The sequence below is a fragment of the Mytilus edulis genome, chromosome 8 (genome assembly GCF_963676685.1).
Source record: "Mytilus edulis chromosome 8, xbMytEdul2.2, whole genome shotgun sequence".
In the NCBI taxonomy this organism is placed as follows: domain Eukaryota; kingdom Metazoa; phylum Mollusca; class Bivalvia; order Mytilida; family Mytilidae; genus Mytilus; species Mytilus edulis.
The window spans coordinates 34,329,796-34,346,153 of NC_092351.1; the positions used below are offsets into that span (position 1 = coordinate 34,329,796).

The following is a 16,358-nucleotide window of genomic DNA, read 5'->3' on the forward strand; positions in this document are numbered from 1 at the left end:
ATGTAAGCAGTGAATGCTATTAAATAAAGATTACCTTTTTTATATTGTTACACTTTTTTATCGAGTAATAAGCTAACAAACACATTCAAAGTGTTGTTTAGACTTTATACGTCAGTACCTAGAATCTATACTTCAGGACCATCAAGTATTATTGTGAAATATATACGGAATATTTATCAACAAGGTCTTTGTATCTTCAGATGAACCTTTTTAGAAAAAGAACAAGACGTTCTTTGACATAGCCTGTTCTTCAACTGTCTTCTCCGACACTGATGACGTTTTACAAAGTCTGAGAAGCAGCTGCAAGCTCTTGCTGGTTGATGTTTCGTCCTCGAGGATATCACCAGTCCAGTAGTCAGGACTTCGGTTTTGACTTAGATATCAATTATATGGTCATTTTTATAAATTTAATGTTTGCAAAAGTATTAATTAAACTCTTTAAATAAGCGACTTTTCCCAATTTGTCACTCCACTATTATTCGAAATGCCAAGGTTTTCTTATATATTGCTACTTTGATGGGGGAAATTGATAATTTCAAAATTATATTTCGTCTCGTTTGTCATGAGTACGGAGAGGACCACTTATGCCAATTTCGAGGCATCAGTCTTAAAATGATCCACAATAAGTTGTGTCTGTTTTGTCTTTAATTTCTAGTTATGGAAGATATATAAATGAAACCTATTCAGAAATGTTTGGATTGTTAATGGAAAGAACATCATCAATGTATCTGAATATGAAATTAGATGATCTGGCGTCTTTTGTCTTCTTGTTTTTTACTAATGTCTAAAGGAACTCCGATTCATATGAAAACCAAAAGAGGTCGGCAAGGAAAAGCGCACAGTTCGTTCCAATAGGAAGGCAATTTGTTAAAAATAGTCTGCCTTCAAATTTAACGAATAGGTTGTCAATAAGAGACTCTAGAATACTGATCACTTGTTCCTCTGTGAAGCAGTTTTTACTTTTTTGGCTTTAACAGAGCGAAACATCCCATACCCCAGAGGTGGGCGTCATATCACCCTAAAAACACAAGTGTACTAGTTCAGTGGAAATGGACGTCTCATTTAACTCCGAAACATATAAATGAACTAAAATCAAAAATGCATACAAGACTAATAAGGCCTGAAGGCTCCAGACTTGGGAAAGGCACAAAATTCAGCGGGCTTTAACATGTTGACTTAGATCTCGACCCTTCCCCTATACCTCTAGCCAATGAAGAATAAACAAACAAACAGTAATACGCACAGCAAAACTCAGTTTAAAATAAATCCGAGCCCAATATCAATTCAATTCAATTAAATTCAAAGTTTTATTTCGATATAAACTTTACAGTTTGTGACATATATCACGACATTATGACTCTATGAGTAATTCAATATCAAATCCTAAAAATGCCATTTCTAATTATCTGACAAACGTATCTTAGCTCAATCACTTCTTAATAAGTCTGTATAAAGGTTTGGTTAGCTTTTGGGGTGGATGATGTAATTTTTCGTTCTTTGTATAGAATAGTACCATAAAAGAATGGATTGGAAACATCGAATATATAAGATGCCTGCATGTTGATTTATATTTACGAATGACTTATACCGATGATAAAATTTTGTTCATGTTTTTAATAGTTTCGGGTATCAAAAGCACTGATGTAATAATGTTTCTTTAATACAGAGATTTAATCTATTTCTGGGAATTAAGTTCTAGTATTTTAAAAATTTTCTAAGTTTCCAAACTGTTTATTTTTAATCATCAACATATCAATTACAAATATGACAATATTAAAAAAAATGACTGCTACCCTCACAAGTAGATTGTCGATTTAGCACTTTTATCGGACTGAAACCAATTCCTTATTCTGATATTTGAGTAAGAAATCGAATACACTTGGATTTCATTGTTTTTTTTAACCACATTATCGAAACTATTTCCTAGCAGAAAAGTAGTTCCTTAGCAACAAGAGCACATCTTGCTAGCATTTCTTATAGTTATTCTTACTAAGACAACAATTTCGTAGTAATATTTAGTTCCTTACACCAGGACCTCAACTTGGTCTAAGTTCTGTCCTCCTTCTCACAAAAATCACACCTTGGTACCATTTCTATGTTTCTTTTCAACAAGAACACAACTTGGTATGTGTACTATTTATAGGTTTCTTTTTGTCAAAACCTCAACTTCTTTCTATGTCTAAGACGTTAGCCGTGTTTGGCACAATTTTTTGGAATTTTGGGTCCTCAATGCTCTTCAACTTTGTACTTGTTTGGCTTTATAACTATTTTGATCTGAGCGTCACTGATGAGTCTTATGTAGACGAAACGCGCGTCTGGCGTATTAAATTATAATCCTGGTACATTTGATAACTATTTATGCCACTTGGTCGATGCCACTGCTGGTGGACGTTTCGTCCCCGAGGTTATCACCAGCCCAGTAGTCAGCACTTCGGTGTTGACATGAATATCAATTAGATGGTCATTTTGATAAATTTCCTGTTGACAAAACTTTACATTTTTCGAAAAACTATGGATTTTCTTATCCTAGGAAAAGATTACCTTAGCCGTGTTTGGCACAACATTTTTTGGAATTTTGTGTTATCAATGCTCTTCAACATTGTTCTTGTTTGGCGTTATAACTATTTTGATCTGAGCGTCACTGATGAGTCTTATGTAGACGAAACGCGCGTCTGGCGTATTTAATTATAATCCTGGTACCTTTGATAACTATTTACACCACTAGGTTGATGCCACTGCTGGTGGACATTTCGTCCCCGAGTGTATCACCAGCCCAGTAGTCAGCACTTTGGTGTTGACATGAATATCAATTATATGGTCATTTTGATAAATTTCCTGTTGACAAAACTTTACATTTTTCGAAAAACTAAGGACTTTCTTATCCTAGGAATAGATTACCTTAGCCGTGTTTGGCACAACTTTTTGGATATTTTGGTCCTCAATGCTCTTCAACTTTGTACTTGTTTGGCTTTATAACTTTTTTGATCTGAGCGTCACTGATGAGTCTTATGTAGACGAAACGCGCGTCTGGCGTATTAAATTATAATCCTGGTACCTTTGATAACTATTTACACCACTGGGTCGATGCCACTGCTGGTGGACATTTCGTCCCCGAGGGTATCACCAGCCCAGTAGTCAGCACTTCGATGGTGACAGGAATATCAATTATATGGTCATTTTTATTAATTTCCTGTTGACAAAACTTTACATTTTTCGAAAAACTAAGGATTTTCTTGTCCAAGGAATAGATTACCTTAGCCGTGTTTGGCACAACTTTTTGAAATTTTGGGTCCTCAATGCTCTTCATCATTATTCTTGTTTGGCTTTATAACTATTTTGATCTGAGCGTCACTGATGAGTCTTATGTAGACGAAACTCGCGTCTGGCGTATTAAATTATAATCCTGGTACATTTGATAACTATTTACACCACTGGGTCGATGCCACTGCTGGTGGACATTTCGTCCCCGAGTGTATCACCAGCCCAGTAGTCAGCACTTCGGCGTTGACATGAATATCAATTATATGGTCATTGTAATAATTTTCCTGTTGACAAAACTTTACATTTTTCGAAAAACTAACTTTCTTATCCAAGGAATAGATTACCTTAGCCGTGTTTGGCACAACTGTTTGGAATTTTTGGTCCTCAATGCTCTTCAACTTTGTACTTGTTTGGCTTTATAACTATTTTGATCTGAGTGTCACTGATGAGTCTTATGTAGACGAAACGCTCGTCTGGCGTATTAAATCATAATCCTGGTACCTTTGATAACTATTAGTTTCTTTTCACAAAGACCACATCTTAATACTATTTTTAGTTCTGTCATACCAAAACAACAATTGTATTAGAATAATGAATCAGACTGTTTTTGTCAATAGTGACGAAAAACAGAATCATGATCCTTTGTTTCCTAATAATCTTGACTTTAGTTTGAGTAATTGTATCATAGTAAGTAAGTAAGTAATTAAGTAAATTTTATTTATAGGCGGGCATGATATGTACAATTCAACAAGGTAAACATGAGCTCTGTAGAGCTCTTAACCGACTTGATATTTAAAACAAATAACAAATAATCAGCACATTTGACAGACTACACATACAAATAAAAGACATGCATAATATAATAGCTAAGCAAACATGCATAAATCAAACCAAGCTAGCTAAATGAAAAGACCATTGCAATCATTGTTTGTCGAAGTGTATGATATCGCCTGTTTTCTTTTATACTCCTCCACAAATAGACATAATAGGTAAAATGTAAAAAAAAAATAGGGGTAGAGCAGCATTATTTTATAATCTAAATCATATTTCAAAGCCAAAAAACACAAAAGGGCATGCACACAAAGCACATTAACAAATATGGACGACAAGAATCTGAGTACAATAGTTAGAAACATATTCAAAGATCTCTTTGAAGAAAACAGTTTCACTTGAATTCAGAAATATTGTAAAGGTTCATTTCGAAAGAATTTCTTAAACTTTTGGTCTTGATTATATTAACTACACCTTTATCGATATGTCCACATTTGTGATAGAAAGAATGTAAGAGCTACCCGAATTGAATAGATATTTTCAACATTAACGCCTGATATAAGATATGAAGATGTTTAAGATGATGCAGCTGGTAACACATATTTATGAGTACAGAATTACTTAGTTTTAAATAACTTAGAAAATATGATATCAACAATAGTATAGTCAATCGTAGGTCATACAAGTTTAGCTAGCTATAAAACCAGGTTTAGTCTACTATTTGCTACATAACAAAATGCCTGTACCAAGTCACGAATTTGACATATGTTATTCATTCGTTTGATGTGTTTTAGCTTTTGATTTTGTTATTTGATTTGGGAATATCCGTTTTGGTTTTTTTCTCAGAATTCAGTAATTTTGTGATTTTACTTTTTTCAAATATTTCCTGACATTTCTGAGGAGTTATTTAAAAAATGATTAAGGATGAGAATGATGTTCACGTCATAGTTTGGACCATGTTGTCCACATTATTCGGTATCTTGGAATGAGGACAATTTGTTCATGCTGTAATATGATTTTAAAAATGTGATCATTAGTTGTAAAGGTTGGCATAAAACCAACGACAAACAGTCAACATCATTCCTGCTATCTTACTCTTGTGAGCACCATGAAGATGACAGTACAGTTTATCATTGTCTTTCTGACTATGAGTGTTAGTGTTTTGGGAGACTGCGACGCTGGAAATGGTAGGTTTATTTAGATGTTTTGATATGACAAATTAACTTAAAACTAAAATGTATAGTACGGTTACCAATAAAATAAGTCAATATAGCACCACACGTCGTGAGGTGGATGAACATCGTTATCATAGATAAATGTATGCCCTTACCATACCATTACGTTAGTGGCATAATGTTTCATATCAACACAAATAAAAAGATAATTTGAAACCTGTCGAAATAAGTTCACGGAAATTGTGAAGAAATGCAAGTGAAAATTACATTGTGTATTACCTCAAGTGTGCTTGTATGTGACATGTAGATATTATACGTATACAAATATGGCGGGAATTTAAGTATTATATTCTAAATAATAGGTCTATATTTAAACAGCAGCAAAAGAATAACACTTTTCTTAAATATGTTTTTTGCTATAGGTAAGACAACTTGTATCACAGAAGACCTACTCCACATGTTTATGAGAGTAAACAGAATTGGTGTTCCATTACAAGGTATTTATGTGTGTGCGTTTTGTTTTTTAATTTTGTATTTTCCTATTATTAAGGAAGTTCGCATCTCAGTTTCAAAATAACAAGCTTTTCATTAAACTTGTATATATTGATAGAAGATTAATAAAGAAACTTGTTTTCGAGATATTCGCCATTAAAATTTAGGCGGGAAAATTTTCTCTTTTCTTTTTTCTCAATTTTTTATTGCTGATTACTTTATTGCATTTTTTTTTAATTTTCATAGTAAAATAATTTAAAAAGATTTATATATTCATAAAGATCCAGATTAATGTATATGTTATTCTTAAGAATTTTCTCTTAAAATTTCAAGTTTTTACTAAAAATGATAATTTATATTTTAAAGGTTTTCTTATGTAGCTTTTAAGCGTCCATTTATTACAGAAAAGTAATGGCAACATTTTCATTTTTATTGAATTCCATTATTGTATATTTTGACTCTTGTATTTAAAATTTGGTAGAAAGTGTTAAAATAATATCCATCTGTGCAAATTGTTTACATATAAATATGATAGTTTAAAAAAAAACCATTGCCTTTGGCTTTATAATCAAGGGATAAATTTGTACTTAATAATTAGTTAAGTAAAAGGAATAACCTGAGGCTAAGCATATTAATTGTAAATTGTTAATTGTAAGAACAACGTGTTTCCAAATTGCATGTAAATAAATTGTTTTTTTTTTTTAATTTTTAATTTTTTATGTAAATATGTGAAAAAGTAATGAAATAAATACAGATAAAGTTATTGTGCATGCTATAATGATTGATTAACTATGTTGGGGATATATTTCATCATGACAAATGTTTAAAAAGAATTAAGGAAAATGAATTCACCAAGTACATATTAAATGAAGGGAAAATACAAGTTGCATCAGAAAAGCCAAAATATTGAAACTTGCAATGCAATTATTTAAATGTAATTCAACGTAATTGAAAAGTAATTGATAATTACATGGCAAAATCGCAATGTAATACATTACTTTCAATTACATGTAATTGAAAATATGCCCAATAACACATTACATTAAATTACTCTCAAAATTATTTACAGCTTATTACATTTACATTTTAATAACCCCAGGCCTGCTCGCATGATTTTTCATAGCTTTATCATTAGAAAGTTTAAGTTCTCAAAAACTATTAAAAAATAACAAAGATTTATAAGACTTTTACAGATGGCTTATAATTATACATTCAAAAGATTTATAAAATGAAAAACGGGGGTCAGTATATCAATTGTTTTATGCAATCAAATGGATAAAATCAAAGGATTCCGAAAATCTGACAAAAATTCCAAAACATGACAATCGAACATCCTTAAAAGCAAGAGAAATGAGACCGTAGTGTACAGATTCTTATGTTTTCAATTAAAAAAAATGGAATAAAGCTTAAGATCAAAAGGGTTCAAATTTCTCAAGCTGCTAACTACTCAGAGGACTTTTTTATTTAGCCTTTTAGTTCTTTTTTTTTGTAGAATATGTAATATGTATTGTAACAAAGAATGTATACTTAAAAGTAAGATGATACTTCGTGACAGTCTTAGTTCGACAATGTTTCAACTAGATGCTGCTACTAATATTTCCAAAATTTAACCAATATAGAGTGAAACTATACATACCTGTATATCTTTGTATTACAACATAAGCACCTTCTATCTATTCCACTGTTTTAGAACAAAAAAAAGAGGATTGCGTTCCTAGCTTTCTTAAAAGGTCACTCAAAACTATCCAATGAGGTGATAAAATTTGATGACGTAAAAACAAACATTGGAAGCCATTACAATCCTACCACTGGAGTTTTCACAGCACCTAGAAATGGCCTGTATGTCTTGTCTTGTATGATTATGGCGTTTGGTATTACACCAGTACATTATGAATGGAGAAAGAATGATGCTGTCTTTTCTTATGGTTATGTTGACAAAACAGACAGTAGTTCGCAGTCCCAGACACTTGTCTTTGAACTGACCAAAGGCGATCGCATTTACATCAAGCATCGAACATCAAGTCAAAAACTGCACGGTGCTCAATATTCTTATTTCAATGGATACATTTTACAATAAAGAATTAAAAACATATTGAAATATTTTTATTATTTTATATTAGTTATTACATGCATTTTAATATCAGTATGTACATATTTTCATGGTTTTCTTTATATGGGCAGAAACGAACATGATGTATGGTGCTCTTATAGATAAGCATATAGGATTTAAGGTATTTATTTTCAAGGACCCTATTTTTGTAGTCAATAACCCTTACTTAAATTGTTTTCTGCTATTAGGTCGGGTTGTTGTCTCTTTGAAAAAAAAGTAAAATCACAAAAAAATACTGAACTCAGAGGAAAATCAAATCGGAAAGTCCCTAATCACATGGCAAAATCAAATGACAAAACACATCAAAAACGAATAGACAACTACTGTCATATTCCTGACTTGGTATAGGCATTTTCAAATGTAGAAGATGGTGGATTAAACCTGGTTTATAGCGCTAAACCACTCACTTTGTATGATAGTCTCACCAAAATTCCGTTATATTAACAATGGTGCGTGAACTAAACAGACATAAAAAATATAATAGTCAAAATATGGTTACAGCAGTCATCATCGTGTTACAATTTAAAAAAAAAAACAATTTCTCGTGTCTGACGTCAGAAAATTTATACTTCACATATTTTTGTTGTTCAATGTTTATACAAACAATTTTAAAATTTCACATGGGCAATGTTAGCATATTCTTCATTTAACATATTCCTCATTTCCATTCTCAATGTTTGTCCATAAACTTAATCTTAACATTCAATATAAAATTAATATTTATTCGTGTATAAGACAGATCCTTATAGGTTTTTGTTTATTACATTAAAACTGGTTTAGAGATTACTAAAGATGCTATGTTGACAGTCAACTAATCTTTTGTCTTTTGTTATGTGGCTTATAAAAAAAGAGGATGTGGTATGATAGAAAAAAAATTTAATGAGACAACTATCCACAAGACACTCAATAACACAGAAATTAGCAACTATAGGTTGTTCTCGTATTGACATGATACCTTCATTGTTTTGCTTTTGTTTATTTGAATGGAAATTTTTCCTTGGATACACAGATCTTTCTTTCAGTTTTTTAAATCGACAAATGCTGACGATTCTATGATCAAATAATTATCGGAAATATAATCCCGTCTACTTTTTCTCAAATGTGACCTGCCGACTTAACACGTGCATAGCTTCAGCGGGTTCATTTTACTCTTAGCACCTGAGATAATCTCCAGTCTAAGTGGTGTCGTATTTATGAGTTTTTACTTTTATTTGCTGTGTTTTGTTAACTGTTGTTTGTCCTTTTTTTTAACATGGCGTTGTTGGTTAATTTATCTCTGATGAATTTGAATGACAAGGAATTACTCTATGGTTTATTAAATAGTTTAAGTAATAAATATATGTAGTATGATGGTCAATGAAACAACTGTGAATGTAGGAAATTATGTGAATGGTTATTATAAATAGATCTATGATTGTCAGACTACCCAAACCAAATGTTTGCATAAGTTTTCTTGAAATTTACAAATGGTTTAACTAATTACAAAACAAATAATTTATGTATCTTTGAAACAAACGACTTTTGTCGTAAAATGTACCGCCGGTCAAGGGAAGAAAATCAAAACTCTTCCAGAAATTAAAAGAAAAAATAAACACAATACAAGAAAATTTCAAAACAAACAAAAGTTTTGCAATAACATTTTATTAATCTGTAATCAACCAATATCCTTCTTTTCAACAAAGCAGTATTTTTTATACCTTAAGGTCAGTATTGTATTAGCTTATGAGTCCAAAATGTCCGCTTCAACACCAAACATGTCTTCCATTGAGTCTTCCATTGATATAAAAATCTTTAAAATCTTTTAAAATCTTTAAAACAAAAGAGATACAGAAATTTGAACAGGGATAAAAATGTGGTTTTACTATCATATAGGATTTTCTGCACTTGAATGACACTTTTTCCTTAAACATTTGTATTTCTGCCTTTAAACTTGAATATATATTTTATATAACTAATATATAAAAAGTTATCAACAATACGATATCTTCAAAATACCAAATGATTTCAATTTAACTGATCCCATATAGAAGTCATGACTTATCAAATTATGATAGATTGCCCACTAATGGTAGGCGTTGCCCATCCCTAAAGAAGTCTTATTTTTCATCGTTTAATGTATTCAGAAAAAACAAGACAAGGACAGAAATTGAATAACATCTAGAACACTGATGTGTAATTTTCAAATTAAAGGCCATACAAAACGGGTTCTTATTTCTGAGGTACACAAAAAGTTACAGAAAAAAAATTGAAGTGAATTTATATAAATTCAGTTACATAACTTTTCAAAATTTCAATTTGATTTCATTTTTCTCTCCAAATAATCATGTTTATAACATTTGTTGTATAATAAGAATATAGTGTCCTGATAAATTAAACAAACAATTTGATAGTAAGGTCCTTTGACATGGTTGAATTATTGTTGGTATTTGATTTTGTATACACCAGTGCAAGTAAGTTCTTAACATTGAAGTCTGCACAAGAAATCAAGCAGAAAACAAATAATACTATTATAAAAATTGCGTTTAGATCCTTACACAATCATAAGCACATTATTGTCCCACTTTTATAAACACTAAAAATTACCTTAACACGTTTTCTATTTAAATGTGTTTAGCATCGATTTTGATAAAAAGCAGAATCACAAAAATACTGAACTCTGAGGAATTTTCAAAAACAAAAGCTCAAACACATCAAACTAATGGAAATACCTGACTTGGTACAGACATTTTCGTAAGTAGAAAAATTGTGGGATTTAACCTGTTTTTTAAGCTAGCTAAACCTCTCACTTGTATGACAGTAGCATAAAATTCCATTATATTGACAACGATGTACGAACAAAACAAACAAACATAATAAGAAAAAATGTCCAAAAAGGGGTACTAAAAGTGAAATCAAATGACCTGGCGTGTTTGATCATCTTTTTTTGACAAGTATGTGAAGGAACTCCGATTCATATGAAAATAAGAATATAAGTCGCATGGGAAAGAAGCACAGTTTGATCCCATAGGAATGCTAACAATTTGTTGAAAATTTCTATCTCCAAATTCAAGAAATACGTTGCCAATAAGAAACTTCCCCACATTGATCACTTCTTCCTCTGTGTAGCATGTTTTACCTTTTTGTTCACTATTAACAAAATATGCTGTATGGTATCCGAAAGAATAAAATTCAAAGCGTATGCTACTATTTTTATGTTAAAAAACCTTGTGGATTAGTTCTTTTAAACATGTTTTCAATTTCACATTGGGAATTGTGGTATGCAGGTTGAAAAATATTTTAAAGTTTTGATAGAACTAATTTCAGAAAAAGATAATGTGCTTATGGGTAATGGCGTCTAGTCTCTAAAAGAGGGACAAAAGATACCAAAGGGACAGTCAATGTGCTTAGGTACATTTGTACATAACGTCTTGAGTTCAAGTGTCACGTGTAATAATTCAGTAGGAGCTGTGTTGTATCAATAGCAAGAAGCCACACTCAGAGTAGTTGCATATGCCAGCAGAGGACTGACCAAAGCTGAGGAAAACTATCCTGCTCACAAGATGGAATTCCTCTCTTTAAAATTGCTACTTACTGATAAGTTTCTGGAATATTTATATAGACACCGATTGCATGTGGTAACAGACAACAACCCACGTTCTTACAACATGTATGTACTTACATCATCGAAGTTTGATGAAACAAGCCATAAATGGTTATCAGCACTTTAGGCATATGTTTTTTGCATTGCACATAGGCAAAGAAAGATTAAAAACGATGCTGATGCACTTTCCAGATTACCACATGATGACACGTCAGTTGTTGAACCTGATGTTATCAACACCGAAAACATTGACCTACACATGCAAGTTCAACAGTCAGATACACATCTTAAGCCTTGGATTGACTTCGTGAAGTCAGAATCTAAACCAAAGAAAGGACAGTTACCATCCAGTTCTCTTTATCGACATATTGATCAGCTGTATTTTCATGACAACATACTATACAGGGAGATTACTATTGATGAAAGGAATGTTATACAGTTAGTCTTGTCATCTTCATCACCTGTACCTATAGTATTGGAAGCATTGCACAATGAGATGGGTCATTCACTGATTCAGGAAGAGATGAATGGATAAACAACTATGACAGATGCAAGAGAAAGAAGGACCCACACAGAGCTCCATTGATCAACATTTCATCATCACAGCCTATGGAGTTGGTGTGTTTGGACTTCCTAACATTGGAACCATCTGAAGGAGGCATACAGAACATACTTGTAATTACTGACCACTATAAAGACTACGCTCAAGCTATCCCAACAAGAAACCAGACTGCTCGAACAACGACAGAGGCTCTGTAAAACAGCTATATATTACATTATCGCATACAAAGTTTCATTTGGTAGTTATTGATAAATAATGTCTGTTGCACCTATCAAGTCACTAGTGTTAAAATTTTTAATTACCATAGAAAATTCCTGTATGCTTTTAGACTTGCTCTCTTTTTCAATGAATTAGCGTAAAAGTGAATGATTTTGGAAGACTTATATTCTATAACTCTTCTTTTAATACAACAAAGGAAACAAATGACATATCGCGTACAAAACTGATTGCACACTTTAGGTTTACTATAAAATCAAACCGATCAATCACATTGGTATAGCCATCAATATATTGCAACATGAACTTCTTTTTGTTTCTTTGTATGTTTTCAAATATCAATTATTGGCAAGGCCACCTGTGAAAGGTATATATATATCATTGTCCTAATCCTAAACGCAGATTAGACATTACTTGTTTAGGATCTAAGCATGATAGACATTACACTTTAAGGATATAAACACAATAGACATTACACGTTTTACAATGGATAAGTAAGTTTTGAACTTTGGTAAACTGCTTTTGCAGCTTATCTTATATATCTGTTATACCAACTGTTACAGAACGCAGTTTTTTACCAGTCCAAAGAATAAACACCTTTTGCATATGAAATACCTACATTAGAATTTAAAAACTCTGGGCATATATCACCTTCTCTCCTACCCTGTAAAAATTCAAATCAATGGACAAAAATTAATTCAACCTAACTCATTGTTTCTTTCATTTGTTTTTTTAATCTCTTCAATTATAATACCAATAATCTAACTTGGTGGAAATCGATTGTCGAATAAATCCCACTGTCTAAATTTAACAAATACTTGATTACAACATGATTTACAGGAAATAATACAGAATAACAAAATGATGCATGTTGGTTACATTACAATCAATTAAAAGAAAGTTCATTTCCAAAATTATTAATCTAACGCAAATAAAAAGAACGAGTGCTCATAAAAAGTAGAAAAGTCGTACCACATTAAAATATATATCGTATACAGGGATGTTGTGTATTAGTTCTTTGTGATTTGTAATTGGAGGGAGCCTTAATGATTTTCATATTTTATTGTTTTTGCAGATTTTCGTAGTTGTTATTACTAAATTCATTCCCAAACGATACTTAATAAATGATAACATATTACAAACATTACCTTGATAAAGATTTATCAACATCATTTTATAGAATAAACTCATCTTTTTATGTTTTCCCACATTTTATCAAATTGTCTGTGATCTAGGTGCCCTTGGTACCCAACCAACATATATAATGTACAAGTGAAATATTAAAGAGGTGAAAGTGTTCTAGAAGATTTAAACACATCAGATATATTTTATACACAAAAAAATTGAGTTTTGGTAATAGATTGTAGATTCCCTTTGCTTATCTAACAATAAATAAAGTTATCATATATACCTAGATTAAAACTGTGTTCGCCAGACATGCGTTTTGGCCATAAAGTACTCATCATTGATGCTCAAATAAAAAAAAGTTTAAAACCACACAAAGTAAGGATGATCCAAAATTCTGAAAGGAAGCAAGGGTAATATATTCCTGAGGTATAAAATCACTAGTATTTCTGAAAGTTCAAAGTTTGAAACAGTTTTTTTACATGTCAATGACCATCATGACCAAATCTACAAGTGAATGCTATCCTTAAACGAAGAATGTCGTTCGAGATATTCAAATGCACAGAAACCAAGGCCATGTTCTGAACATCCTTGAAATTCGTTAAATTTTTATCACCACAGTATTGAAGATATTACTGCACAGAAACTTGTTACTATTTCTTAGTTCCTTTTTGCCAAAACTAGAGATTGATTCTATTTCTAACTTACTTATCACTTTAGACCACAACTTTGTGATATTTCATGTTTTTTCTCATTAAGATCACAACTTAGTACTATTTCTGAGTTCCTATGTGCGAAAGCCACAACTTGTTTCTATTTTTTAGTTCCTTGTCAACAAGATCACAACTTAGAATTTTCTCTCTCAGTTCTTTCGCATTAAGATTACAACTTTGTACAATCGGTATTTCTTAGTTCTTACTCAAAAATAGCTTGATATATTTTCTTAGTTCCTTCTCGCCAAGACCAAGTTGATACTACTTTTAAGTTCTTTCGCTACAAGACCTCAACTTGGTACTTTTTCGTACTTCCTTTGTGTCAAGAGAAAAACGTTCAATATTAGTTTAATTAACTACAGAATTGTAAGGGATCGATTTTAAACACATGCAACAATTACATAGCTATATATATGCAACATCTGGTGTGTTGTCAATAAGAATTTTGATATGACAAATATTTCGTTTTGTTGCCAATAAGTTGGTATAATTTTCATAAGCAATTCATATCTATCTGAGAATCTTTTTCAAATTATCTCTCTTTTTAATTAAAAACATCTCTTTTAATCTCAGCACTAGTATAAGTATGACATTTGTCATCAGTGTTCTTCGCATAGGACACATCATTCTGTTAGTTTGTCCCGTTAAAGCTATATACGAATAACTAATACATTGTAGGAGACAAACTTGTAATCCTATCTCTAGCAACTTACCAAGAAGGTCAACGTCTTTTAGTAAAACTGTGATGATTTCTGCTACAATTTTATCTTGCTTTTATTAGTTTTAAATTCCTGAAATATGTCATCCCAAACGACTTTTGTTCATAATTACTAAACCATTACAACTTTCATGGTTTGTTATATATTCATCTTCCACAATTAAATTTTGAAAACATCTAGCAAAGACATGCATATAATTTTGCGTAAGTTCTAAAAGACATATCATATAAAGAGGTTGTGGGGATGGCTTCTGCTTTCGATACAAATAAATATATCAAAACAGAAGGATCGAAGGGAAACTTTTAATTGAAGGTATTGCTAGCAACGAACACATAAGACAAATAAGTGCAAAATAACCCAATTTGTTTTGACATTCTCACAAACAGGACACATCAATAGTATCGGAAATATACGACAAGGATCACATAAAAAAAACTCTTGGTCGAACATGAATTGCTGAGAGCTTCAAGTCTGTTTCCTGCTCTGTTGTAATAATGCCATTTTTGATATCGAAAGTAAAACCATACAGAACTTTCCATGTCAAATACCATTCAAAAACAAGTTATGATTATTGGCTAACAATTGATAGAAGATGTGTAGTGTTGCTGTCTTAATTTGTTTACCCATGTAACTAAACTCATCGGCTAACTTTTCGTGTTTAGCAAGAGGTTCAGATGTTATTTCTCAACCTGCCTTACTCTTGTCTATAGTGTCATCTTCAAAATGATTATTTTAAGTGATATAATATTTGCTTTAATATTCAGGGTGAATTCTTTTACAATTGTGAGTTCAGTGCCTTTTATAGCAGACTATGCAGTATGGGCATAGCTCATTGTTGAACACTGTACGGTGAGCTATAGCTGTTAATTTCTGTGTCATTTTGGTCTTTTGTGGATAGTTGTCTCATTGGCAATCATACCACATCTTCTTTTTTTATATCATTGGCAATAATACCCATCTTCTATTTGTATAGCTTGCAACCTTCATTTCTATACTAGTTGTATATTATATAAAAGCAGTTCTGAGACATACAAGAATCACCCCATGTCTGGATTTTACAAATAGCTGAACTTAACACTCAGGTGTACATATAAACAATCAGAAAAAGAGAGGCCTTCTTCATATAAGATATAGCATAATGAAACTCAGATTTTCACATGATACAAATGCTCACCTTTTACATTGTTGATCCTGCAAGATATATGTTTATGAAGCTAGACATAGCAATCCATTTTACTTTTAGATTTAGTCTCTGGATACATCATTTTATGGGGCCAAAAAAAAACCAATACAAGTAGAAACTTTCTTTTTAATTTTTGAAATCTGAAGACATAATTGTCCCCCCCCCCCATAATGTTTGTTCACTCCCCCACTTTTTCCCCCCAAAAAAAATCTTTCCCACAAGATTTCGTCATAATCCAATTCAAATTTCCAATGGAGTTAACAACCATAACTAGATATCATTGAGATGGGAGCCATCTCTGTGGGCCCTGCTGTCAATAACGTGGGGTAAATAAGTTGTATGGATAATCTGATATGAAGCATTATTTGAAGTTATTACATAGTCTCATGTGTGATTTTGATCTAAGATTTTAAGTTAAAACTGATAAATATTCTCATCTTACTTTCATAGT

The 16,358-nt window shown here is 31.6% G+C and overlaps 1 long non-coding RNA gene across 1 annotated transcript; it reads left to right on the forward strand.

Annotated features, from left to right (window-relative positions):
* The first annotated feature begins 5,110 nt into the window (after nucleotides 1-5,110).
* Nucleotides 5,111-5,704, forward strand: LOC139486983 (uncharacterized). The gene is made up of 2 exons (XR_011655703.1): nucleotides 5,111-5,219; nucleotides 5,630-5,704. It is a non-coding gene; the product is annotated as an uncharacterized lncRNA (long non-coding RNA).
* Nucleotides 5,705-16,358: the final 10,654 nt, after the last annotated feature.